The sequence below is a fragment of the Podarcis cretensis genome, assembly GCF_951804945.1.
Source record: "Podarcis cretensis genome assembly, chromosome: 7".
Taxonomy (NCBI): domain Eukaryota; kingdom Metazoa; phylum Chordata; class Lepidosauria; order Squamata; family Lacertidae; genus Podarcis; species Podarcis cretensis.
In genome coordinates this window covers 61,669,755-61,695,082 of record NC_137176.1, presented here as the reverse complement: position 1 = coordinate 61,695,082, position 25,328 = coordinate 61,669,755, and the positions used below count along the sequence as shown (strand labels likewise).

Below are 25,328 nucleotides of genomic sequence, written 5' to 3'. Positions count from 1 at the left end.
GGTGTCCTCCCTACCAGGGAAGGAGCGGTGAATGAAGATGTATATCAGGAACAAGAGAGGAAGAACGCAAAGTTCAGTTATGATGGAGGGCAAGACAGAAGTGTTTTAAATAAGTAATTACAAATAAATAACACATAATTAGAAAAGGCAACATATACTCTTCTTTTTTTAAAAGACACAGAGATTTTTATTATTTTCACACTATTTTATTATTTTCATTTTTAACACAGAGAGTTGGAGAGCAGCAGGTTATATCTTTCTAAATGTGCCCTACTGATGAAGATAGCTTTTTATTTGCTTGTAGGTTTTCCAGAGTATCATCCCAGCAAGTCTATCCAGAGATTCCCATTTGTGACTGGTATTTTTAATAGCCTTTTTGTTTGCATGGGTGATGAGTACAATATGCACTTGTTTCTAGCCGAAATTCTTTCTCGAAAGGTTTGCCGTAGCCCAGCAAGGATCCATGATGTAATGCAGAAAATCGATACTGCTTTTAATTGGCTATTATCTTACGGTTAATAGTGCTCAGTTTCCACCATTTTCCTATTTTTGGCAAATGGGAACATACTGTAAAATAATTACTGGCAATGCTGCAAGGCCATTTACTGAAAAGTGAAACCTAGGAAGCCGCCTTATGCCAAGTCAGATCATTGGTCTATTTAATACCAACCAGTAGGAGCTGTCCAAGGTTTCAGACAAGAGCCTTGGCCACACCTACCTATAGGTTCAAGGGATGCAACCTTCTGTATGCAAAGCATCAGTGTAGGCTGGTCTATTAGGGAATGGGGGAAGAAAATAGAATTAGTTGGCTCTGTCTGCCATTGGCTCTGGCTTCACATCCCATTAATCTCTCTGCCTTCTACCCTACCAATCCGAATGGCACTATCAGGGCTTTTTTCAGCTGGAGCTTGCCAGAACCTCTCAAGTGTGCATCACTGCCATTATATGAGCACAAGAGAGGCATTCATGTTGAGTTCCAGCACTTTTTCTAGAAAAACAGCCCTGGGAACCACCCACCATCACAGCAAAGTATGTACAGTCATACCTCGGGCTGAAGTAGCTTCGGGTTAAGCATTTTCGGGTTGCGCTCCATGGCGACCCAGAAGTAATGGAGCACGTTACTTCTGGGTTTCGCTGCTTGCGCATGCGCAGACACTCAAAATGATGTCACGTGCATACGTGGAAGTGGTGAATCTCAACCCACGCACACGCAGATGCGTGGACGCAGGTTGCATTCACGTCAGGATGCGAACAGGGCTCCGGAATGGATCCCGTTCGCATCCAGAGGTACCACTGTAATCTGCCACTGAAGTACAGCCTTCCCCCCTTTTTTGGAAAAAAAGCTTTCCAGAACACAACTATTTTCTGTGCCATTTTGGGGCAAACTACGTTGGATACTGGCAATGGCCCAATCAGAGGCGGAGGTAGGGGGTGCAGTGGGTGTGGTTCACCCCGGGTGTCACCACTGAGGGGGTGACAAAATGCCAGGCGGCACTCATCGTGTGGCCTGCAGCACGCCCGAGCCACACATCTCTCCTGGGAGAGACGCAGTGGCTTGGGCGGGGGCAGGCTCCACGCTGAAGGGCAGCTGAGTGAGAGGAGGAAGGCAGACTCTGGAGCCCTCGTGGTGTGCCCTGCCCTCACCCCATCCCTATGGGTAGCTTGCCCCTGCCCCTGGGCATGCCACCACAGGGACCTGAGCAGCTTCCTCCGCCGCTGGGCCCAGTCGCTTAATTGCCCTGATGACATCTCTGCTTATGAATCCAAGCTAGCCATTTCTGAGGGTGAATGCTGTCCATCTATGTGCAAACGTCCCATAGCTCAGCAGACCTTTGAGGATGCCGAGGAGGATGTTTCTTTGTCTTTGTTAAGGTGAATTGCTTCCTGAAAGTTTCCTTTTCTGACTAATGGACATGAGTGAAACACGTTTTCTTCCTCTCGCCGAGCCTTCAAGTTAGTGCCTTTAGCCTGTTCTGTGTCAGGACTATATTTCAAACTCCTGGGTGCCTCTGGACACATCATCAAGTAGCAGAGTTGTGAGTGGTAAGTTTTTGGATTTCAGCACCAGCAAGAGAGCTGCTGTCTCCTTGGTAGGTTCAAACAACTTTTCAGCACTTGGCTGGCACAAACTAATGGCCCCACATTGGCAGTTAGCCATAAAAAGGAGCGTTACTGCACTGTCACCGTGGATTCCAATATTTTGATGCCCACGCAGTAATGGAGCAAAACCAGAAGAGAAAAATGTAAATAATCAGCCATATAAAATGAAGCATCGTAGGACTTACCTGCTCACAGTGCCCTCCCACTTTAAACGAAACAGGAAAAATATCCACTGACATCCAACTCCACTTTAAATAGTACCATGAAGACGTGCGTGTTTTTAAACCGTTCTCTAGCATTGTCCGAATGTTATTGTACATTATTATAAACAAAATACAAGAAGGTCACAGCTGACTAAATCCCTATCAATTATAAACTTAAAAAAATAATGCACATTTAATACAGATTTCTGACTTTTCTATACGGAGCATTTTTCCTTTAAAGAAAAATGGTTTATACAGTTCACTTCCTGCCATAATCAAGGCCTTTCTAACCTGATATCTGAAGGTTCTGCTTCAGTGAATAATTCAGTAGGGTTAGTGAAACTGTGGCAGCAAAGAAAGTGCTAATCTTAGATGGAAGCTGTGAGGGATATTAAGAAACAATTGCAAAAAGTGACATATTTAATAGAGAAAGATTACTCTGTGCTACATCTATTTAATTTGAAATGAATAAATTTTGCCAGTATTTTATGAGATGCAGTCTGCAAATTATGTGAAACTTCATAGTGTCACTGAAGTCTAAGGGAAAGAATAAAAGGTGTCCTCTCCGCCTCCCCTTTCCCCCATTTTATGAGCATTGTGATTTTTGAGGACTTTTCAGCCTTTTCAAAAAAGAATTTTCTATGGAAGAGAAGGACCATTCACTGCAGGACTTTATTAATTTGAATTAAGGAGGAGGAGGAGGGGGAAAAGGTGATAGCACAAAAAGATAAATAACAAGAGGCAATAAAAGGATCTTATGTAATGAGACTTTTTGAAATGACTGAATTCCTCCCTTAGACTGTGACTGAGTGGGGCCGGATAGGTTCTCAATCTTTCAGGGGAAATTTAGCTGATCTAGCCAAGACAAGCCTGGAAGTCTGAGGGAACACAAGGGTGAAAAATGATAAGGGGCAGTTTGGGGCTTTAATCACAGGAAGGAGATTCTTAAAACCAGCCCAGTTCTGATGGAAATCATTTATTTTACTGTTCATGAATAAGCCCAAGCAGAGTGTGTTGTGGCAGTGATAGTACTAAGGACAGAATACATTAAAAGGTATCTTCTGAAATAATTGTATTAAAATAAAAAACGAGATGCTGAATCTTATAAAATAGATGATGATGATGATGATGATGATGATGATATACAAAATGGTTCATGTAATCAAAATCACTAATTTTCGCAAGTCACAATTAAAAAGTTGCAAAGGTGGTTTAGGCTGCAATTCACTTACCTAGGAGTAAGCCACATTGAACTCAATGGAACTTCCTTATGAGTACTCATGTATGCGATTCCACTGCTAAGACAGCTTTCACCAAAGTCTTAGTTATATTACACAAAAAAAGCTACAGGGATTAGCCATGTAATTTGCATCTGCTGAGCAGTGATGCACTTACTATTTGTAGTTTATGGAGCCTTTTTCCATGTACAAAGTGCATTACTGTTTATCCCCTTAAAACTGCCAATATCACATTGCCATTATAGATACAATATATATGGAGCAACTGCATTTGGAATACTTTGTACAGTTCTGGTAAACGCACCTTCAAAAAGATATTGCAGAACTGTGAAATGTTCAGAAAAGAGCACCCAAGATGATTAAGGGCCTAGGGCTTGCTGATCAGAAGGTCGGCGGTTCGAATCCTCACGATGGCGTGAGCTCCCGTTGCTCGGTCCCTGCTCCTGCCAACCTAGCAGTTCGAAAGCACTTCAAAGTGCAAGTAGATAAATAGGTACCACTCAGGAGGGAAGGTAAACAGCGTTTCCATGCGCTGCTCTGCTTTGCCAGAAGTGGCTTAGTCATGCTGGCCACATGACCCGGAAGCTGTACGCCGGCTCCCTGAGCCAATAAAGCGAGATGAGCGCCGCAACCCCAAAGTCGTCTGCGACTGAACCTAATGGTCAGGGGTCCTTTTACCTTTACCTTTTAGGGAGTTGCCTTATGCTAAGTAAGATCTTTGGTTCATCAAGGCCAGATTGGGATGACAAATCATGCTCTGGCAGATGATCTCAGTGGCCGAGCTGGGATATCAGGGTCCAGGCAGTCTTTAAAGCAATCTGGACCCAAGTTGTTCAAGGTTTTGCAAATCAGTACCAAGGATTTGACCTCATATTGTAGTAGATGGGCAGCCAATGCAGATCTTTCCATAATGGTGCCACTTGTTGTTGACCATGTGCTCCTATCAGCAGTCTGACTGCCACATTCTGCACTTGTTAGAGCTTCCAAACCAGGCGCACATACAGCGTGTTGCTGCTATACAACACTGAGGTTACCAACACATGGACTTCAGTGATCAGGCTATCTCTGTCCAGGAATGGCCATAGCTGGTGAAAGGCACTCTTAGCCATGGAGGACACTTTGGCCTCTAGTGGCAGAGATGTTTCTAGGAACCACCATCCTGCTCCTTCAGAGGGAGTTAAGTCCATCCAGAACAGGTAACTTGGCTATCTCCTACACAAGGTTTCCACCCACCCAAAGAGTCTTCATCAAAATCACACATAGTTCACTGGCTCCCATCCAGTCAACCACTGCATTCAGACACTGATCCAGAGCTTTCACAGCCTCTCCTGAGCCAGATGCTATGGAGAAATAACATGTCCTCAGCATTTTGACCCATCCCCTCTTGTGTGTGCAAATCCCATCATTTAACTATGAACTGCATGAGTTCTTGTGCTATGAGAGAGGGAGACTGCAACAACCACCACCCCGGGCCATATTGGATTGGGGTGAGGAGAGTCAAAGTCCAACAATATCTCGAGGATCACAGGCTGCCAGTCTCTGTTCTAGGTGGCCTCTGCAAAATCAAAGTCTTCTAAAAAGAGACTTCAGAACTGTAATGCTGAGGTGTGTGATCCATGATTTAGATTAGTTACCTGGCATCTGTGCCATCAATAAGTGCTGCAGTTATCTGTTTGGATTCTGGTATTCATCCTGAGCAGAGCTCATCATTCTTGTTGTGCCACCCACTATTGCATCTTATTGTTCACTTTCCCCCTTCTATTATGTTTCACATTCAAATGCACATGCACTTGAATCTCTCTAAAGCTAATAGTAAAAAATGTATGTGCACCTTGGGATGAATATATTATGTATAGAGTACCCATGACAATCACATTTTAAGCTGCTTGTATGGCCTACACCAGGCTTATTGGTAAGGCACTTAGTTACAGCGTGCAATTCTTGGGTTCACAAACAGATTGCTGTTTTTCTGACTTGTCATTCTGTACGGGACTTAGGTGAGCCTTGTGAGATTTTACACCTATTTCAAATGCACTCTCCGCTTTGAGTATGTCAGCAGCAGCTTGGAAACTGCCACTGCTTTCTTTAAGTGTAAATGAAGCTGAACTTAAAGCAAAAGGAAAGAAAATTGAAGACTGCATGTTCTAAAATAGAGGAGAGTCGTTCCAAATTCAAAACCTGCTTCAGACATCATTACAATTGCCATACAAAGTTTGATGGACTAAAGTAGACATATACAGCTCAGGACCCACCAAGCAAAACACAATTCACCCACCCTACAATGATGTATACCAACCCACTGGGGGTTCAGTCAGCCTTCTCTGTTTGCTACTTTCTTGGGATGTGGAGGGAGAAATTTTCTAGTAATGGAAAGACCATAATGCACCAGTGGTGTGCCCTGTTTTAGCCTGGATTGTGAGCCACAAATTGTGCAAGTTTGTCCTGAAGTGAACTGATGGCTGAGTTCTTTTACTGGAATTTAATTACCAACTTCGGAGTAATAATTTTACTTGTTCTCTTTTCTTTGAAACTGGCTGTCCAATTTCAAAATACCATCCCTTTAACTGGTGACATTGACCAACAAAAACAAGACCACCCCTGATTCTGACTGTCGATGAAGTTCTGAATACTTTCACCCAGTCCTTTGCGAGTCTCGCCCCCATCTCTGTTATGCTTGGTAATTCTGCTCTGTCAGTTTCTTATCTGCTATGCATGCTTCCTTTCGCTTTGCATACAATCAGCATTTCCTATGTCTCCAACCCTTCCCCACCCCCACCATTGCTGCATACTCCAAAAATACGTCACTTATTCGATTCCCCTGAATCAAGTTCATTCTTTTGTAAGGTTGTTGTTGTTGTTTCTAAACACGAGGTCTTCTGAATTGACTGCCAGTAGGAAGATAGGAGGGACGCAGGTGGCGCTGTGGGTTAAAGCCTCAGCGCCTAGGACTTGCCGATCGAAAGGTCGGCGGTTCGAATCCCTGCGGCGGGGTGCGCTCCCGCTGCTCGGTCCCAGCGCCTGCCAACCTAGCAGTTCAAAAGCACCTCCAGGTGCAAGTAGATAAATAGGGACCGCTTACCAGCGGGAAGGTAAACGGCGTTTCCGTGTGCGGCTCTGGCTCGCCAGAGCAGCGATGTCACGCTGGCCACGTGACCCGGAAGTGTCTCCGGACAGCGCTGGCCCCTGGCCTCTTAAGTGAGATGGGCGCACAACCCCAGAGTCTGTCAAGACTGGCCCGTACGGGCAGGGGTACCTTTACCTTTACCTAGGAAGATAGGAAATTGCCTTACACCGAGTCAGTCTATTGGTGCATGTAGCTCACTGACTGGCAGCCACTCTCCACAGAGGCCTGTTCTCACTGAAAAATTGAAATTACTATTGTCGCTAATGTACGGCATGGCTTGTCTCCTTCAAAAGAACACTCCTGCATGTTTTTTTGGATGCACATGTCTAGGAGAATTAATGTGTGAACCAGCAGTGCACAGATTCAGTCAGCAGCCATTTCTGATTCTGATGTTGAGGACGAATGCAACCATGATTGTAAAAATAGTGACTAGAAGTTATCGATGTACTAGAGGCTCACAATTATTGTTTGTCAGTCAAAGGCTCAGGAAGGTCATGTGTGCCATTGTTTGTGTGAGTAGAACATAGAGATGGGGGAGAAATTTGATTCAATTCAAATTTAAATGTGAACCTAACTAATTCACACTTTCTGAAACTACTGAAACACAGCCATCCTTCGAAAGTTGCACTTCCACTGAATTTTGCAATGCAGTTTTCCAAATAATGTGTACAAAAAATGCATACACTGGGGTAAAGTGTATGTTAAAATGAATGTGTTGGTGAAAATAACATAGAAAAAAGCATTATATATGGGGAAATAGCATTGCAAAAATGTGTATATTAGGCAAATTTGCATCCAAAGATGAGAAACTGGGTGGGGCGGGGAAAATACTTCTGCCTTGTAAGGTCCCTGGTTTAATCCCAGGCATTTCCAGGTAAAACTGGGAAAAGCCACTGTCTAAACCCTGGAGAGTCAGTGTTAGATACAGAGCTGGATGGACTATTGGACTGCTTCATTATAAAGCAGCTTCCAATGTTTCTACATGTATGAGAACTTGTTCTTTTCTTTTAAAGCCTTTTGAGGGAGTCATTTCACAGGGCCCTTTCTTTCGCTTGTACAGTTCTTATGAATAATCTGAGCCGCATGCTCCAAGCCCCAATACATCCATGTTAGCAGCTGGTCAATGCCGGGCTCATTCTTCACTTAGTATCTCCAGCCCCTCAATTGTCATTAAATAAATATCCACACAAGGAAGATGGGGCTGTATTCTGCTGAGGGATGTGCAGTGCTGATGACAAGTAGAGCCCCTGGCCAGATGTATAAATGTATGTTCTGTTTTGGCATAGTTATATAGGGGATTTGATCATGAAGCTTCCAGGCACATATCTATATCTCTTAGATTGCTGTCACATTTCAGACAGAAAGACAAAGGGCTTTTCATTGAGAGAGAAATCTCATAGTCAAAGGATCTAAGCTGTTAGAAAGATTTATAAATGAAATCGAAAGTCTTCATTTGAACCTGGAAACAAATTGGAAGCAAATGTTATTTCAAAGCACCGGTATCAAGGTCTTTTGCCAATATGCAAACTTGAACGGCAACCCCATGGAGTTCAAGCAATTCATTCAAAGAAGGCAAATATAGGTACATAGGAAGCTGTTGTTGTTTAGTCGTTTAGTTGTGTCCGACTCTTCGTGACCCCATGGACCAGAGCACGCCAGGCACTCCTGTCTTCCACTGCCTCCCGCAGTTTGGTCAGACTCTTGCTGGTAGCTTCAAGAACACTGTCCATCCATCTCATCCTCTGTCGTCCCCTTCTCCTTGTGCCCTCCATCTTTCCCAACATCAGGGTCTTTTCCAGGGAATCTTCTCTTCTCATGAGGTGGCCAAAGTATTGAAGCCTCAGCTTCATGATCTGTCCTCCCAGTGAGAACTCAGGGCTGATTTCCTTAAGAATGGATAAGTTTGATCTTCTTGCAGTCCATGGGACTCTCAAGTGTCTCCTCCAGCACCATAATTCAAAAGCATCAATTCTTCGGCGATCAGCCTTCTTTATGGTCCAGTTCTCACTTCCATACATCACTACCGGGAAAACCATAGCTTTAACTATATGGACCTTTGTTGGTAAGGTGATGTCTCTGCTTTTTAAGATGCTTTTTAAGAAGACATAGGAAGCTGCTTGGGTTAATTGTCCCTCGGGCACAGTATTGCCTGGTCCAGCCTTCTCCAACTTGCTGTCTGCAGATGATGTGGACTTCTAACTCCTATCAGCCTCAGCCAACATGGACAGTGGATAGGAATGATGGGACCTGTAGTTTAACCCAGGGAGACTGGTCAGCTCACACAGGCGGCAGCCTTATCTTACCATCTGAGATGCCAATAATTGAACCTGGCACCTTCTGCATAACATGCATGTGCTGTGTGCCTCTGAGATATGATCCCTCCCTTTAGAATATTGTCATAATCACCATCGTTTTATTTGAATAATAATAATAATAATAATAATAATAATAATAATAAATTTTATTTATACCCCGCCCTCCCCGGCCAGAGCCAGGCTAACACCAATAAAATTTCAGTAAAAACATAATAAGAAATAAGAAGAAGAACAATTTAAAATACAGGTTAAAATGCAATTTAAAATGCAGCCTCATTTTAAAAGTCAAAATCATAAAAGGGTAGGAAAAATAAGGGTCAGACTGAGTCCAAACCAAAGGCCAGGAGGAACAGCTCTGTCTTACAGGCCCTGCGGAAAGATGTCAAATCCTGCAGGGCCCTAGTCTCTTGTGACAGAGTGTTCCACCAAACTGGGGCCAGTACTAATAAGGCCCTGGCCTTAGTTAAGACCAACCTAACCACCTTGTGACTTGGGACCTCCAAAATGTTGTCATTTGTGGACCTTAAGGTCCTCTGCGGGGCATACCAGGAGAGGCGGTCCCGTAGGTACGTGGGTCCTAGGCCGCATAGAGCCATATGTCACCTTTCCATAGCTGAAGCCATGCTCAAGGCGGCTTACAGCATGAAAAGGTTTACATAATTACAAACAGAACAAAAGTAGTCATAAACAATAAATAAAACACATCAAAAAGCACACAACCAACCTTAACTATTTTGACAGAAGTCTGTAATATGTAAAAATACAGATACAAAAAATATCAAAATATCAATAGCAGCAGCAATCCACCCTAAACAACACCCCAACTCAAGAGTCTGTTCAGCAGGCTCAGCTTTTGTAGCTGGAGTCAGTCTGGGCCCCACCCACCCAGACCAGGTGGGGGAAAGGCCATCAAAACAAGGAGTAGGTCTTCCAGGAAATATAACTATTTGCATCTGGAATGGTAAATACCATGCATGTAGAGAAATGTATTAACTGTAGTCTTATGTGCTCTGAGGGGGAGAGGAAGAACACTCCAGAAATTCAAATATGTCCAAGTCACTTCTGGCTGTATAAAAGGCAAAATAATAATAATATTTTTTGAAATAATATTTTTTATTATTTATACCCTGCTCATCTGGCTGGGTTTCCCCAGCCACTCTGCATACAGTTTGAATTTAACAGAAACACACTACTATGGCTTTTCCATAGCCTTCTATAAGGAGAAAGAGTAACCAATTTTTCAGTCCAAAAAATGTTTAGCTCAAATGTGTGCTAAACATATCCCTTGGGGTGCAGACGATCTCAAAAACTACACATTGCACTGTTCTGTAATGCAACAGGTGCCGCAGTGTGAGATAAATGTTAGAAAACAGGATAGAAACACAAGCTTTATCGTCCGGAAAACTTAGGCAATATTCCCACATCTGAGTGCACGCTTAGACAGAGCTTGTGCTGTTCGACTAGCAGCAGTGTTAATTCCTTCCTAACAACCTGAGATTCACAGCAACTGCAACAACTAACCTTTGCAATACTGAGAATGTGTTGCACTATATTCAGGGTGAGTACTTACATTACTGCAGTAGGACAGTTGATGCTACAGTATCATTATTTCCGTTGCTGCCAAGTAATGTGAGAAGTACAGTCTCAATGGTGTAGGAAGCCACTGTGCGGTTTCTCCCAGCATCAAACCAATTTCCCAGTGGTCGATGCTGGCATAGAGAGGGGCCGTACTCTGTCCACATCAAGGCTGGAACAAATGAAAGATCACTGCTACAATGGCTTTCACAAACATAACAAAGCAAGAACCAGGTCTTGCAGGTTCTTTGGACAAACAACTCATTTGCAGATACCACTTCAGATGGTATTTGTTTTATGTTACTCCCCCGTAAAAATTCTGCATATCTATAAAGCCCAGGGTTGTCTGATCTGACTGGCATCAGCTGCCCAGGGCTTCAGGCCCATTACCTAGTCCTTTTCCCCTGAAGATACCAGGGAACTCAGGACTTTTGACATGCAAACCATGTGCTCAGAGCTGTGCTGCTTTCCTTGTGCCTAACTAGTCTGTCTGTTCCCCAGCATCTAGGGCATGGGTAGGCAAACTAAGGCCCGGGGGATGGATCCAGCCCAATCACCTTCTAAATCCAGCCCACAGACGGTCCGGGAATCAGCGTGTTTTTACATGAGTAGAATGAGTGCTTTTATTTAAAATGCATCTCTGGGTTGTTTGTGAGGCATAGGAATTCGTTCATTTCCCCCACCCCAAATATAGTCCGCCCCACCACAAGGTCTGAGGGACAGTGGACCGGCCCCCTGCTGAAAAAGTTTGCTGACCCCTGATCTAGGGTGATACTCAACTAAATTTTACTCGGAGTAGGCCCATTGAAATGAACAAATGTCATTAGATAGGTCCAGTAACTTTAATATGTCTAGTCTGAGTAACACTTACACATACCCCAACATTTGTCCAATGAAAATAGGGACATGTTATTCCTAATAATAATAATAATAATAATAATACATCCCACCCATCTGATTGAGTTGCCCCAGCTACTCTGGACAGCTTCCAACATATATAAGAACATAATAAAACATTGAAAATTAAGAAAACTTCCCTATACAGGGCTACCTTCAGATGGCTCAGGTATTGCATAACTCCATGCACTGCAACATTTCTCAGATGAAAATAGGGACATCCTAAGGAAAACCAGGACATTCTGGGATCAAATCAGAAACAGAGATGGCTTCTGTAAATCCAGGACTGTTCCTAGAAAATAGGGATACTTGTGGGGGGGGGGGTCCTGCACTTAATTGAATATCACCCACGCTTTTCTATTTTGGATGTTTCTATGGATATAAGTGTGTGCATTTGTGTGCCCAGGCACACCAACACACAACCATTCAGTGATGCAATTGTGCAATCGAAAAACTGAACAGTTTCTAGGAACAGCTTTACTATACGATGAGCTGTTTGGCTAAAAACAAACAAACTTCAAAGAGGTTACAGTACACAGTGATTTGCCACATTTCAAAGGGCTTAGGGTGCATCTCGTTTCCAGCAGGCATTCTCCAGACTTACCATGTATATGAAAGAACATATTTGCAGAGCAGTCTGGAAGCCTCACTTTAAAGCCACTAGGGCAGTGAATCCCCCAAACCTAATTTCGTATCTTAAAAAATATTTTAATTAAGGAAACATAATCATCAGAAGTAAATTAGTCTATCATTGTCTAGTGCTAGACAGTTCTAGATTTGGGTAGGTGAAATCAGGTAACCCAGCTGTAATGAAAATCCTATGAAGTCCCGTTAGATTTACCTCTAGCTGTGTGATTTCTGTGCAGTCCTGTTCTTCGCTTTCCCCAGCCACGTCTTCCTCCTGTGAAGGTGTGTTTTCAGATGCCCAAAAATATCTGTGACTAAAAAAATAAAGAGTCCCTTTGGAAGTCAAAAAATAGATTGCTCCCTTCCCCTCTCCCACCTTGGAAGATTATGCCCTGATTATGAGGCATGCTCATCGTCAGATTCTTGTTGATTAACATCATCACAAAATAGCTGCTTTTCCATCAGTTTGTTGAACGAAAGTAATCTGGTGTGGATTGACTTTCTGTAATTTTGATGGGAAACACATCTATTGGAACACACACACCGCCACCAGCTGAAGTGACATTTTTCACAATAGTGCAGGAGTTATCGTTTATAACTTAGCGTTTGTCAGGAACATAAGCACCCAAAATGGCTTGACCCAACTTCTGCCCTTCTCCTAAGAGCAAAAGGACGGGTCTTTCTCTGAGACACATCTCAGGCAGAGGCACAGGTAAGGGCAACAAGAGACAGGGCCTTTTTGGTGGCTTCACCAATACTGTAGAATACTCTGCCCCATGAAGTCTGGATGACCTTCTCTCTAGATATCTTTCGCTGGCTGTATTTCAAGAGGCTTTTGCCTGCTAAGGTCACTTTTACCTGTGATCTGCGCCATTGTTACTTTCAGTGTATTTTTAATGTTGTATATTTTAATTGTAGGTGGGGGTGGGTGGGTGTGCGTGCGCGCGCGCGTGCGCGTGCACTCGTGCTTGTGTGTGTGTGTATGTGTGTAACTTTGAAATTGTTCCACACCACCCTGAGTGGCGCATGGGTACTAGTAGGGTAGGATATAAATGTTTATATAAATAAAATAAAAGCCCAAACTAGTTCAGCATTCAGCTCTCATAGCACTCAGCCAGGTGCCTCTGGGAAGTCTGCAAGCAGGACAGAAGCACACTATACATTCTCCCAGTCTTGTCCCCCAGCATCTGATATTCAGAGTCATGTCACCTCCGATGCAGGAGGTAGCCTCCATCTATCACGACTATCAGCCATAGATAGCCTTGTCCTTGAGGAATGCATCTAATCCCTTTTTAAAAGTCATCTAAGTTGGTGGCGATCTGGCCGCATCTTTACAGGGCAACCCTTCTTTGCAGTGCCGAAAGCCACAGCTCTTCCATGTTTATGCAGCAACCTAGGCTCCCCTCCCTTTCAGAGGCAAGCTTGCTGGTGTCAGTGAAGAAAAAGCCAGTGGGAAAAGTGGGTGTTGCATGTGCAACGATACCACCATATTATACTTTCCAGCAAATTAGCTAGAAAGAGCCATTTAGGGAAAGGAAGAGGTCATTGTGGTAGCCCAAAAGACCCAACTCATGTTCAGCTTTGCAGAGTCCAGACAAATTGACATCTTCTATGGCTTTGTGTATTTCTCCTTCCCCAAGTGTTGCAAGTAAATATATCTATTCAGTGCTTTCTTTTCCTGGGGAGACGCAGGGATATTCATGCCCCTAAACATTTTGTGAATTTTTATACTTTTGTCCCGTATTCATTTCCCCCCGATATGAACTATAAAATGGTGATTTTATTGAGTCAAAATGAGAGTACCCCTAAACATTATTTGTTTTTAGGGAAAAAAAGCACTGTATATATGTTAAAGCACCTTAACAAATGTTGCCATTAGGTTAATGGGGGGGCATTAACTAAAAATGGTCATATGTGGAGCTGTACTGAATGTCTGCTAAGACTGATCAATTCAAATGTTAGAGAGGAATGGAGAGCAAAGAGGGACTGAAACCCCCCCCATGCCTTTATTTGTTAGTTGGGGGGGGGGACTGTGGCTTTCCTCCCCACTTCTTTCCTTTTGAAAGGTTGCTTTGTGGTTGTAGCCACCATTTCCGCACTCAGTGCTCCCTTGGAAAGAAACTTGTTGCAGCTGCTACTGGGTCAGACACCCCCTCTCCCCCAAAGCCCCCTAAAGTTACCCCATCCAGGCCACAACCCTAGCCTTGTTGACTGAGATTGAATTGATAGGGTTTGCTTACAAGTGAGCAAGTTTGGGATTGCAGCCTTTGTCTGTCTGTGTCTACTTGACAGCAAGTCCAGCTAAGTTCAGGGGGGGCTCTTTCCCTTTAGAAATCAAAGGACAACATTCCTGCGATGTCGGCATTAGACACAAGAGCAAAGGAAGCCTCTTAATTTGAGGGACACCACCCCATACACTCTGTTTCTAGGTGGAGCCCTGTTTATAATCCTGCAGTTATGGATGGGGTGCACACACATGTGTTTTGACAGCAGTCAACACAACAGCCCTGCTCTTGGACACTCATAGGGAAAGAGTCCTCTGTTTATAATCCCGTTACAAAATTGTGCCCTCATAAATCATAAACATGACATGGCTGACCAAAAAATGGGTCACTAGGGGTGGGCAAGCATATTATTTTACAGTACATAATAATGAGCTGGTTCTAGAATTTCTGTTGCAAAAGGGAAACAAAGTGCTGTTGAGCATGTGCAGAGTGCTTTCCCCTCTTATCAACATATTTATTGAGTTGTGGCTTCATATAATGTGGGAGCCACTCCAGGGGGCAGACAGCCCCAGAATCAGACAAACTCCTCATAAAAGTTGTCTCTCCACCCCCAAAATCTGGTTAGACTGAATGCCCCCCAGGAATTGGGTTCTCTTTACTGTTTCATCGTCCCAATGTGATTTGAGAAGTGCCAGCTGTAGAAAGACGTTCTCCTTTGTACTTCTGTGTTCCTCATGCCTGGTTTGAAGATGGCTATATCTGAGAGCCAGCACCATTGAATTCAATAGGACTTACTTCAGAGTAGATATAGGCCTGCTTCGCTAGACTTCCAGTGAGGGACCCCCTGTTTCACCCCACCCATCCTAGCATGCAGCAACAGCAGACTGTATGAACGCACAACTACGTGAAAGAATCTTTCCACACTGCAGAAGTGTTGGCGCTGAGCAGGGCAGCCTCAGAAAGCATCGTAAATTTAGAAAGGGGAGATTCCCAAGCCTGGAGAAACTCCAAGTTATGGGGGCTGTTGCTATAAGAACCGGAGGGGACCCTAGAGAGCGCAAAACAGCATCTGCCTCAAGGGAACAGGGAGTCCAAACCCAACCTTGCGTATGCGATGCACAGGGTAAGCCCATGCATGTTTACTCAGAAGAATGTTTCACTGGGTTCAATGGAGCTTGCATCCAAGCAACGTGGCACGGATGCAAGTGGCGTTAAATCGCGTTGGAGCTTCCCAGTTTTGCAATTCAGCACCGCCGCTTGTGTTTGCCTGAAGTTAATCCGGTCCTGACAATGAATTGATTTGAGAAACGTGGCCTTGGGATCGGGATTCTCCGAGATCCTTCAAATCCCACCCCTTTCATCGCTAATCACAGGTTTGTGGCTAGCTCATTGTCAACACACTGGCCCTTTAAGAGATTATAAATATCCTTAAAGAACAAAAGTGTTTCCTCAAAGAAAGCCACGTCTGCTGTGTCTCTCTCTTTCTCTGTCTCTCTCTTGGATATTGAATAGCGTACCTGCTGGGTTTTACAAGGGAAGGCAATCACCCTCTCCATTTGGGCGTATTTCTAAACAATGCGTGGTGGCACTGCGTCTGTGTCCTGTGCTAGCACTGCATTTTGATCACGTCCTGATCCATGCAGAAGAATTGCATTAAAAATCATATTTCGTGTGTGTGAAGGGAATATTTTTATATATCAATGCACATACACAAATGCATACACTTCATACAAATATGCCATACAATCACCCATAAAGGGGAAAAAATCACTCTAAAATGCACAATCAAATGGCAGATTTGGAAGCAAATTTAAAACTCTGGTTAACAAGACATTCAGTGAAGCCTGCTGAACCTTTATAAAATACAAATTAACAGGAGTGTATCTGAATTGTTAAAATGAACATTGCCTTTCAAATTGGTTCATGACTTTCCTTATTATCATAAATTGAAGAAACCTGTTGTTACAGCTCCACCTAGTGGGCAGATAGCTCGATTGCAATAGGAAATGAAAGACACTTGAAATTCGGTCCCCTGGCAATATCAAAGAAACAGGACTTAAGCATCTTTGGGCAGGAAGAAATGTAAAAAGACAAACAAGAAAGCAACTCAACAACAACCCTACAATTGCTAGGGGATAGAAGGCATCATCCCTTCTCTCCATTTCATATTCAGTATTTGAATTTTACGTTCCTTTTTAAAAAATGCATTTGTGTTTTTGAACTTATACAAAGGTGCCATATTAATAGCAGGGTGATTACTAGTTCAATCAATATTATCAAACATTAGTCTTCAAAACTGAGTGGATTACAATAGGAGACAGTAAATCGGGAATTCTGAAGCCAAAATCCTGTGCCAGTTTAGCCACTGGACAATAAGGGGTTTCCTTTGGAGTAAACACACAGAGGATTGAGCTATGATTTGTAAACTGTGCTATAAGGGGAAATGAGCTGAAAGTAATGTTTAATGCACAAGACAGCACCAGTTTGCAAGGATGAAGGCAGTGTCAATAAAAAATGCTTTTTGTTCCCATATCTGCTTCTGCTTTTCCCTTGGGAAGAAAAAAATCCTTAAAATTGCAATTTCCCAAAACACAGCCATGTAGTTCTCTGGCTGAACCCAGATTCCTGTGGTCCCTTAAAGACTAAAATGTCCATAGTGTGCATGGCACATGCAAGAGCTGACTTTTTGAAATGTTCCTTAAGTGTCCAGCAGTTCATGGCTACACTGGGCACAATGGCTTTACTCTACTTCCATAGCCAGAGGCAGTAATGCATCTCAGTATCAGTTGCTGAAACCATTGGGCTTCCCATAGGCATCTGGTTTAGGGTTGCCAGCTGACCTGTATAATACAGGATTGTTGTGTATTTCCTGTATTGATACAGTTTTGTCTTGTATTCCCCCCCCCCCCCGTGTGTGTGTGAGAGAGAGAGAGGGGGGTGTTAGGGATCCTATGCAAATGCATGTGTTTGAACGGGTGTGTGAAAGGTCATGTACAAGCTCTGGGCAGCCAAGCACAAACAGATTTACAAATTCATGTGTGTGTGCTGCCATAGGGTGTAATGGATTGCCTTGAAGTCACTTCAGCACCAGATTAAAACAAAACAAAACAATCGCCCCTGAACAGCCCTGCCTGCCCTGCCTTGTATTTTGCCAGAACAAAGGTGGCACCCCTAATCTGGCTGGCCGCTGTGAGAACAGAGGGCTTGACCAGGTTTTAAAGTTCTGTGTCGCACGTACACACAGGAGGAGAAAGTTTTGCTTCCAATTACTGTAACATACTTTCAGGTTTCTGCATTCATGGGAGGGGACCCTCCTAATTTGGGATAGGAAAAGTTTCGCTATCTGGGAGATGTTGACAAGTAAAATACAGCCCCCAGCTTGAATTTTAACAGCAGCCTCAAACGCTCCGGTTTCATGAGAGCACTGCATCTGACTGTCAGACGATCATTACATCGCAGTAAGTATGCTGCCTTAACCCTGCTGTCAGTGCTTAGGACAAGCGCTCCAGTTCGAGTTTTGATTGTGCACCGTTCACTACCGGGTACCTGGAGGTAGTTTAATTGAAGGAAGGAACCCTTCCAAGTTCTATAACCACATATTGTGAATGCATATGAGGAAGCATGCATATAGTGAATGGGAAGAATAAGTAGCTAGACTGACTGCTCACTCCCGAGTAGCCTGACCTATAATCCACCAGAATGGGCTGCAAGTGAGTCAGGGGAGGGAGTGGGGTGACAAGAGTCTGCAAGCCTCGAGACTTCTCCTGGTGGCCTATAGGCTTCGGGGGGGTGTCATGGAAAGAGGTTGAATGCCTTTGGAGAGTGTGGTGTTTCTTCTTCTCCCTTCGAGGGTGCTGTCAGGTAGCTGACAGGTAGGATGGAGGAGAAAGTAAATTTTGTTTGCATCCTGATGAGAAGCTCCCTCATTCACCTCATTCTCAGACCAGTACGTGAGAAGAAGCACTTTGCGCTTCCCTGAATTTTGCGCTGCAGCACTCCAGCCAAGCAATATGGAGAGAGAAAATGTATCTTTTTGTGGGGCATGGAAATGCACAGATTAGTGAAAGCACAGTACAAAAAAAATGCTTTATATAATAGGAAATGGCTTGCAAAAAAGGGGGTGGTATTAGTCCCAATTGCATGCAACAGTGTGTTTGTATTTTCGTACTAAATGGGTGATGAATGTTCACGAGGGTTTAAAAAATAATAACCATAATTGGAAATTGCTATAGAAATGTGAAAAGCTGCATTTTAGATAGGAAGAATGGAGAACTGAAACCAATGGATCTGTCTATCCCTGTTGACGCTTGGTAGCCAGTGCGGGAAATTCAGGAACTAGCCTGCCGGCCAGATCCTTTTCCTACACAACACACCCAGTCCCTGCCTTAGCCAGGGAGAGTCCTTGATTTTATCCCCAGTAAATCAATGCCCTCATTTGCCTTTGGGGAGAGGGCTGTGTCAGATATGGTCTCCCAGTCTGCAGATTCCCTTTCCAAGGAGGCCCAACTGATGAAAACATTGTTATCATTTTAGCACGGCAGGGGGCAGGGGAGAATCCTCTTTATTGATCCAGGCATTTTATGGTCAGTTTCTGATTTTTTTATCTGCCACTTTCATTTGTGGTCTGCTTTATTATATATTATTTTCAATTGTGGTTTTGGGTTTTTTTTTGTTTTTCATTCTTACCTTGTTGCAAACAGCACCGGTTTCCATTTTGATGATGGACTTATAAAATATTTTGAAGAAATACATTTTGGGGAATGCATTTAAAACATGCATTCAACATGTGCACGGCAGTGTAAAGCACTCTTCCTCACACACACACTCACACACCTGTCTGTCCTGGAAGAAAATGAGAAAGCTGAACATATTTGTTTACTACTGTATAATAAGAAGAAGAAAAATCAGATTTGTTGCGAGTTTAAACATTCTGTTAAACATTCTTAAGCTTAAGAGGACCTAAAATCAGGACGTAAGTTTATTAATGAGATAAAAATAAATTACTAACAAATAATTTAAATGAAACTGCTACAGTCAGTTTATGAACATACCTGCGTTGGAAATGGGAAATGAAGTGTACTCAGGATACAACAGTGTAAGCTGCATTTACCCTGGACAAGAGATGATTAAGAGGCAACATGTGAACACCATTCGAAGGGTTGTCTAATAGACGATGGAGCAAATTTCTTTCTTTCTTTCTTTGTGTGGCTACAGACAGTAGGAATCCAAAGCAACTTACAAGAAAGGAGATTTCAGCAAAACATTACCAAGGACTGCCTGGTGGTAGGAGCTGTTTGACAGTGGGAGAGACTTCCTTGGAAGATGGTGGACTTTCCTCTGTTAAAGGTTTCTAAGCAGGGACTGGGTGGAAACCTATCGGATGTTGCCATAGTGGATTTCCTGCATCACCAGTCAGCTGGACAAGATAACCTTTGATGTCCATCACTTCTAAAGCACCTTTAGAAACACGTAATACTGAATTGGGAGACAGCATTGTGAGAACAGGAGTTTTATTTTTTATTTTTTTATTTTTATTTGATTTTACAAAATATAAACGTACAACAACCAACCATTCAAAATCTGAATATCGTGATTACTCTGAATCTCCTGACTTCCCCCCATCTCTTCCATGGGTCATAATGATAATATTTACAACTGCATATCAGTATTTATCCAATTATTTTCCTTCTAAATTATCCATACTTTTCATTACTTTACAACTGTGGTTAAAATCCTGCCAATATTTTGACCTGCTTGCAATGGTCTCGTAAACAAGTTATAAACTTTTCCCATTCTTTTTTAAAGTTCTTGTCTTCTTGATTTCTGAGCTTCCCAGTTAATTTTGCCATCTTGGCATAGTCCATCATCTTGGTTTGCCATTCTTCTCTGGTCAGGGTTGACTCTTCCTTCCATTTCTGGGCCAGTAGTGTCCGCCCGGCTGTTGTCATATACATAAACTATCTTTTCTGATCCTTTGGGATCTCGGTACCTGTAATTCCTAATAAGAAAGCTTCTGTTTTTTTAACAAAAGTTATTTTGAACATTTTTTTTTTCATTTCATTATATATCATCTCACAAAAGTTTTTAACTACTTTACACAACCACCAAAAAACTCCATGAACTGGAGTTTTAGAGGCAACTTGAGAGTACCATGTTTTCAAGGGCTGTGTCTCAGATCTGGCTGAATCCTGTATCCTGAACTGATTTGTGCTGACCCAGATTGATGCAACCCCAGATGACACTGAGCTGAATCAGGTCCCCCCCCCCCCCGCCAACCTCCAGGCTGATCCAGAGTTATCAAAAGCAGGGTCTGGTAGTGAGGGAAGGGAGGAGGCAACATCAAACATATTATGTGTGTCTTCTTTTCCGCCTTCCAGACTGCATGTTTAACCAGTGTCTTAAACATGTGGCCATGTTTAAGGAACCACATCTCCTTTCCCCCCACCTCCCACCTGATTACAAGGCTCCAAAATTGGCTTGGGACCTGGACCTGGGTACCACCTGACCTTACTATGCCTCTGGGCATGCTACTACTTATGTTTAAAATCGTGCCACAGACCATTTAGCATCGGGTCTCGGGGTGGATCTACACACAGGGGGAAAACCCGCTATAAATAAGTCAGAAATTAAATCATTGTAACAAAAGAAAAAGGGAAACTATGTAAAAATGCTATACTGTGGTACCTCGTGTTACGTACCATCCCCCTTACGAATGCTGCGAGTTACGCACTCCACTAACCCGGAAGTAGACACCCCTTGTTGCGACCTTTGCCCCGGGATGCAAGTGGAAGTCGCGCTCTGGTGTTGCAGCAGCAGCGAGAGGCGCCATTAGGGAAAGCGCACCTCATGTAACAAGCGGTTTCCTGTTACGAATGGAGCTCTGGAATGGATTAAGTACATAACATGAGGTACCACTGTAGAAAGGTTTTCTGCTTTCTGTCTCCCTCTGGTGTTGTATGTTTATAAGACATTCAAATCGCTGTTTTGGGACTAAGTCCTATGTGTGGCTCTTCCAATGACTGCTTTGAGCATTGGTACTCAGACGGCAGCAGGACAGCCAAAAAGGAGGGAAAGAGGATCAGGGGAAATGGGAAGGTTTGTAGCTCAGTGGCACAGCATCTCCAGGGAGGACCAAAAAGGAACCCGACCAGAAATACTTCCTGTGTTCTAAAACTGCCAAAGCAGATGTACCCTTTCTTTGCAATTAGTACCACGGTCATCACAGTTGGCCCAATACTGAGTATGATCCATTCTAACTGACAAGTACTTTTATATTATTGTTACGTGAGTGTATTAAAGTGAAGAAGAGCCCTGCTTGATCTGACCAAAAATCCATCTAGTCCAGTGTTCTGTTCTCACAGTGGCAAACCCGATGTTTATGGGAAGCCCCAAAGTAGAATGTGAACACAATAGCACTCTGGCCAGAATGTTAGACTGGAATTGTGTCTATTCCAATTCAGATTGCTTGCCGTTAAGCCCACTGAATAGTCTTTAGCAAGGTTCCATCTCAGCCACATGGCTGTTGTGGGAAATAAATAGCATACATCCACATAGGCTGCTAGAGTTCTTTAAGGAAAAGTCCGGATGCAAATACAGTATGGCAAATAAAAATTAACATTTTTTTGCATTCATCTATTTATGTGATAAAAAGTGTGGGCATGTGCTTCACTCTCCCATGGAAATGAGTAAGACTTAAAAGTGCTTAATTTGAGCTCAGTTGTGCCCTTAATACTGACTACCAAAGTAATAACATCCGATACAATATGCATACTCTGATAATTCAGTTCCATTGCCGTTGATATAGAGCAATAAATTATCCTGTGTTCATGTACATATATATAGAGTACATCTGTCAAAAATATTTCTATATATCAGCAAATCTGCAGTTCTCGGTTTGAAAACTGCCATTTTTCCTTTGCTTGTCTCATCTCTCTTGGAAGGGGGAAAAATCCTAAATATAAAAAGAGCATTTGCTGTTGTCTTTCTACTAAAGCTTTTAAATTTAAGAAATAATAGATGCCTGTCTAGACAACCCTAAAATTGTTTTAGTTACTGATGTATGGATGACTGATAAATGTCATCTTTTTCTGCCTGCAGTGCATTTTGCATCCAGTCTACTGACATTTGTCTATAGCTGACCTGATTTTGCATGAAGCATTTAAAATTTTACCACTCCGAAACTTCAGGATTCAGCCTGCAAAAAAAAGGAACTCCTTATATCTTCCTCTTTTCTTTTCTGGTAGTCACATTAGCGAAAAAGATTTGTACAAAGACCCCAAATAATGAAATGCATTGCATAACATTCCAGGTGAAATAGCAATTAATTCCCTAGCTTCATGTTCTCGTCTCCCTGCACAGATAAAAAGAGAAATGTTAAAGTATGGAAATAATGAACTAATTTCATCCAATATACTTGCTTTTGAAGACAGTGCTGCAAATGTGCTTGTTGTTTACCACTGATTACTATAAAATCACAGACTCATAGAATTGCAGAGCTGGAGGGACCATGAGGGTCATCTAGTCCAACCATCTGCAATGCCGGAATCTTTTGCCCAACATGGAGATCGAACCCATGACCCTGTGATGAAGAGTCTCATGCTCTACCAACTGTAAAAGAAGTTATATTTCTGTCAATAGCTGTGACTCTGGGTCCAGAATCTTACATGTGCCTGGGATTCCCAGGACCAGCAGGTGAAAATCTGAAAGCACAGGGCTCTGGACTTGCCACCCGTTTTACACTTTACAAAGAAAGATTCCATTTAAGTATAGGTTTGCCGTTCAGCCAGCAAACACCACCGCCAGCTGAACAGCTTTTTGTGTGTGGAATGCTCAGTGCTCCTCAAATTTACCGTCAGTAAATTCAAAAAGAAAATGCTAATGAATAAAATAACATAATATCCATAATAAAACAGTAACCAGAGACTATCAGCAAAAATCAGGGACTCATCAAACAATCAAATTTCCAACACTGGCATTAAAATCTCCAGCCAAATCTACCATGGAATTAGAGAATAGGCATCAACTTAGCATTCAGTAATATGGTTCAGTCCCAGTTAAAAAAAACAACACCAAAACTTCTTCCAATAGTGTTCTCTGTGAAGGGTGGGGATATGCACAGCTAAATCCCAACCATCAGAAACAGCAATGCATATTGAACTCTAATTTTGAGACCAATAAATATAGCTGCCCCATCCAATGGCCAACCCTTATTTATAGCACAAGCCTATGCCTGCGGCTCAGAAGTAAGCCCCATTAAGTTGAATGGGACTTTCTCCAAGGTAGGTTTGCATGCAATTAGTCCCTTAGTGATTTATCTGCAGGGCTAAAACCATATTTTATATTCAGGATTTGCTAATTTGTCCATATTGCAAAAACAGTAAGAGAAGGTTGTCACCTTCCTTGATCTTGACAAGTGGCAGTAAAGCTTTGCCTTTTCTAGGGTACGAAGTCAGTGATAGGAGGAAGCTTCACCCGCTGGCTTTGTACTTCTGTTCCGGCTGTGAAAAGCATAAGAATCCAGGAGAGAGAAAAGAATGGGCAGCCCTAAAGAAGACTAAGTATGGAAAAACAATGACAGAAGTTGTCTACTCAACGGCTCAGAAGAACGACTGCATAATGCAAAATAATAACACTGAGAATTTCTATAGCATACTTTAAATACTTAACGTGCTTCCTGTTTATGATGGGCAAGATCTCCTTAGCTCAGTTGTGAATTGGCTCAGAATGTTAAGTGAGCTTTCCAAGAAGCATTCAGGAAAAGCTTTTCCTTTTGTTTGGCTTGGCTTGAAATAGTAGTACAGTGGTACCTCGGTCAAAACAAAAAAAATTCCTTCCAGTAGCACCTTAAAGACCAACTAAGTTAGTTCTTGGTATGAGCTTTCGTGTGCATGCACACTTCTTCAGATACATGGTGTATCTGAAGAAGTGTGCATGCACACGAAAGCTCATACCAAGAACTAACTTAGTTGGTCTTTAAGGTGCTACTGGAAGGAATTTTTTTTGTTTTGACTATGGCAGACCAACACGGCTACCTATCTGTAAGTGGTACCTCGGGTTACAGATGCTTCGGCTTACAGACGCTTCAGGTTACAGACTCCGCTAACCCAGAAATAGTACCTCAGGTTAAGAACTTTGCTTCAGGATGAGAACAGAAATCGTGTGGTGGTGGCGTGGTGGCAGTGGGAGGCCCCATTAGCTGAAGTGGTACCTCAGGTTAAGAACAGTTTCAGGTTAAGAATGGACCTCCAGAACGAATTAAGTTCTTAACCAGAGGTACCACTGTACATGCATCCCCACACTGATGTTGCTGTGTGTATGCTCCTGATCACACTACTGCCTGGGAATTGTAGTTTGATGCATGATTGACATGGCACCAAATGCATTAGCTGCTGCAATGCCACAGCTCAGACATTGCCCCGGTTTATTTCTATCATTTATTAAATTTATATCCTGCCCTTCCTCCCTAAGGAACTCCAAAAAATGACTTTACTTGTACACATTGCATTGTTTTGTAGCTTATGTGCCCATTTAAAAAACCCATGCAGCTTCATGTCAAACCCCTCAGTCAGTAGAGCATGAGACTCTTGAGATCTCAAGGTCGTGGGTTCGAGCCCCACATTGGGCGACAATATTCCTGCATTGCAGGCTACAATTCTATGATAACCAAGGAGAGGTTAATCCAAAGTAAGATATTAATACAGAGGACTTTAGTGAATTCACCTACTTCATCTAGACGCAATGGGTTGTAGACAATGCTAGTCATACTCAGAGTATACCCATTGAAATTAATAGACATGACCAACTTAGGTTCATTAATTTCAATAGGTCTGCTCTGAATAGAAGTTAGTTGAATACAATGCCAGGATTCCTACACAGGATCATCTTTTTGGTGCTTGGTTGTGCCACATTGCTGTCTGTTTTTATTGCATTACCATGTGCTTTTTATGGTTGCAAGTTGTCCCAGGGAACCTTTTAAGGTGAGGTAGGAAGGCTTTTATAAATAAATCCTTCTCGTTTAAAATGCC

General features: G+C 42.8%; 1 long non-coding RNA gene across 2 annotated transcripts in view; it reads left to right on the top strand.

Moving 5' to 3' along the window:
* Positions 1-25,328, top strand: part of LOC307219789 — a 54,845-nt gene that overhangs the window by 19,428 nt on the left and 10,089 nt on the right. Inside the window, exon 1 of one of the 2 annotated variants that reach the window (XR_013840560.1) lies at positions 15,191-15,427. The exons of the other annotated variant lie outside the window; for it this stretch is intronic. This is a non-coding gene — a long non-coding RNA (uncharacterized lncRNA). Of the gene's footprint in view, positions 1-15,190; positions 15,428-25,328 lie in introns of those variants that run through there. 2 annotated transcript variants of the gene reach the window in all.